We start from the raw sequence: 4070 nt of genomic DNA, 5'->3' as shown, positions 1-4070 counted from the left end.
GGCAGTCGTGCCAACCTAACCTACACGACGAGCAAAACTACTCGAGAATCTCGAGATTCGATTTAGGGGATCGATCAGGAGGTCGATTCTGTATTTTGACTTTTGAGAGACGAGGTGAAAATTACAAAAGTGAACAGATTTACTATTTCGACAAATGAAATTGTAGATTCTCAAGTGAATTTCCTCACTTTTGTAATTTTCACCTCGTCCCAAGATACAGAATCGACCCCTATATGTATCTTTTCCTCTAGGACGGAAACGTGAAAAATGAAACGTTTATCTCTTTCTATTCAACACCAACAAAAAGAGATAGTTACATGAAACTTTTCACTTTTCACGTTTTCGCTCTGGGGAAAAAGTTACATGATCACTATCCTGATAAAGACGTTATCAATAGTATCTCTATGATATCGATCGCGACTTTACCGACGCTCATAAAATAAAACAGCGACGTAATAATTTAATTTATTATTTGTTTGTTGTTTCTTCCAAAATAATGCACTATTTATTTAGGATTTATTTTCGCATTCGATATATTTTCTTATTATCGTTTTGTGCATCTAAATGTCTTTCTCTTTTCGAAATATAAATGCACAATCATGATAAGCTTTTATTTTACATCTTGAGTTTGTAATTATATACAGAGCTTATACATCTTGGTTATTTTATGAATTATTTACGCTAAATAAAATTTATTTTATTTAATAATAATTCTATTATGATTTCAGTTAAAAATTTCATATAAATAATTGAATATTTTTATATATTTTTTATAATGTAACATTTAAAAAGCAAGTACCGAGCAAACTTTTAATTATCTTTATCTTGTTAAACAATCATGCTTTATTTCGCTTTGAAATGTGCGAGCAACACATAAATAATAGAAATTTTTAATCCATGCAATTATAAATGAAATAAGGATAAATGAAAAGTTACTCTCGCTACCCGGGAAAAAGAAATTATAATATTGATGTAATGTCTCTCTCTTATAAAGTTGATGTATATGTGTGTGTGTTTACCGGGTAATCTATAAGATTAATTCAACTTTTCTTGAGAACTCGAATCCTTATCAAGCAAATTCCCCTTTCGCTGAACTTCCGTTATCAATTTACTGCGAACAGCGTAAATAACGTAATAACGTGTTGCCCAGTAACCTTTTGCTATTCTTATAACTGTACGTATTTATAAACACTTTATAGCGGTATAAAAGTTCCGGGAAACTTGCGTGCTTTCAGTATCAGTTCTTTCAATTGATATATTCAGTTAATATTCAATGAAATTTGAAAACCGTGAATATAAATAAATAATAAAGACGAATTGCCAATAATTTGTCAATTTTATAAAAATAAAATAATGTATTTTTTTAGGCAAAGATATGTCGTCGTAAAAAATTATTAATAAAATAGAAACGCTTCTCTTTTCCATCTGATCAGATCGATCTAAAACATGTATTAGGCATTTTATCGGTCGAGATATTTGCATCTTACTTTAAAGATTAGAAGTTAAATTAATGTACAAAAGATTTAATGTGCACCAGTGCGCCCTGAGTGCATCAATTGAATTCGCTATAAGTTTACATCCACCATTAATCGAGTTTAGTACTACAGCAAAACTTCAATTTTTAATATAGCATACTATATATGTATATATATGCGATTGGGATTATTTTCCCTGATTTTATACTATTAAAAGATTATCGAATCTTTCCATAATTTTCATCAAATATAATATCGCTAAAGATATATTGATTATAATGATACACATATATGTAATCAATTTACTAAAATAAAAGCTAAAAAAGTGCAATTAATATAATTATTTTTATGCCTAAATACATGTAAATAATATTGAACATTTCTTGTGTATACAAAAATTCTTTATAATCGATTGTTAAGTATATCGTATTTGTTTTATTATTTTTCCCTCTAAAAATTAAGGGGCACAAAAATAAAATCTTGCACAGGGCACATGAAAAGCTATGTGTTATTCGGTGAGAGATTTTTTTTCAGTTATCTCCAGAATCGCCGATCGTACATATGTTTTGCAGCAGGACTGGCTCTTTGATGTCTTCGAATAAGGGACGGCTGCTACAACGAAACTACTCGCTTATCTGATAAAAGGATGATAAATATACGAGTGAATTACCGCATTCATTCAGTGTTCACGAAGCGGAAATTTATTCCGCAGTTCATACTTTCTCTGCGGAATTCGCATGAAATGATAAATAGTTCGGTTATATCATCACTCATGTTGTATCATTAAACAATAAAATATGTATCGTAATTTAACGTATATCTGATTCATTATATAACGATAATTTGCATTCAAATCGCATTGTATAAACAAAAAGCATTATAAATATAATATTGAAGAACTTGCAAAAAATATTACTGAATATTTCGTGGAAATATAGATTATTTACATAGGAGAAGAGATAATCGTTGGCGTCGTTTACCTTGGTAAGGCCGGAAACCGGTAACATAAATTCCATATAATCTTGACCGTAAAAAGAAACCAAGAAATTCATTGTTTCCTTTTGCAACTTGTATATAATGATATATAATAATCAGTCAGTATAGATCTGTTTCTAACACGAAATTTGCAATAGAATATTTAAAAGAAGAATTATAACTGTCTTACAATATATTAACGAAGTTTATAAAAATTGAGGAACAAAAGAAATATCCTGAAAATTTTGAAGGCATTGAAAGTCGTAGAACTTTCTTGAATGCTTTAAAAATGTTTTCTTCCTTTCATATCACTTTATATTGTTATTTCAACTTACTTTCTGCTTTATACGTAAGCGTAGAAAGCAATTTTATTTTTAAGAATGTGTTTCACATCTCAAAAATTCAAACACAAAATTTACAAGAATCTCTCAAGATTTTTGCAAATTTTTCAATTTCAAATCAATATTCGAAGCTATTCGGTCCTTTATATGATATAATTATTTAAAATCTTTTGGAAGAAAGTGTTCCTTTCGAGATAGCTTCGATAGATCTGAGTCCTCCAGTTTTTGTCACACTCTTTTTCTCTCTTCTTTTCTCCCGTTGTCAATTACAAGATTTGCTTGTTATATAGATACCTGGATCTATATTATTATCGACTCAATCAGCAGAGTTTCCGTATATGTATCCGATTCCGGATATTAATCCAATGACACGTCGCGTCGTTCCGCGTTGTTTTTCACACGCACTCCTACGCATCGCTCCTTCGTGCAGTCTTAATTCGATCGTTCCGGTCTATCAAGGATCGAGCGCGGCGAATGAGAGATAATGCGAAATTCACGAAGCGTAAAGGTAGTTCAATTCGCCTCTATTTCGACGGAAGTTCCTGCTTTACAGACACGCAGCTATTGCGGTTGTAACGGCGGCTTCTACTGTTCTTACTATAGTTACTATATGGATGGACGCGTTTAACGATGCGGGCACTCGCAATGATGTGTCACGCACATGTGTGCAAAGTTGAGCGCAATGCCCCTTGAGAAGATAAATTCGGCGCTCGATTTATTCCACTCAAATATTTGCCGATACACTCGAGAACTACGAAAGAATATGTAAACGTGCTTCTGTAGGCTGAAAGTTAATAATTGTAACGGATAAATTTTAACGATTAAAAATCCCCACTCAGCAAAACAAAGTATCGTCACTTCGCTATTAATTATATATAAGAAATCTTATTTAATTATATATTATATAAATTAATAAAAGTTAAAACTGCAGCGATGAAATTTAGCGAGTAAATTCTCATTTAATAAAACCATCACTTTTCTACCAATTATTAATAAGCAATCTTAATTAATTGTATATTAACTAATTTTCTTAAAGCTCAAGCATGTAATTGATGATATTTCAAGGAAATATAATATCAATAAATAATTGTCAAATTATTGACAAATAGCGATTAAAATCACGTTCAATCGATCAAGAAAGTGGATCTTTATAGTCAATCGGGAGAAATTGAATTACGAAACACTGTTATCTACTTCAATATCAAATATCAAACACGGAAGACATTGGAGTTGTTTAGATGCGTTTAGTCCGTCTTTCAATTCGGTCACTTTTCCGGTT

This window comes from Temnothorax longispinosus, chromosome 5, assembly GCF_030848805.1.
Source record: "Temnothorax longispinosus isolate EJ_2023e chromosome 5, Tlon_JGU_v1, whole genome shotgun sequence".
Lineage (NCBI taxonomy): Eukaryota > Metazoa > Arthropoda > Insecta > Hymenoptera > Formicidae > Temnothorax > Temnothorax longispinosus.
The sequence above is the reverse complement of the archived record's forward strand: the minus strand, read 5'-3'. Positions refer to the sequence as shown.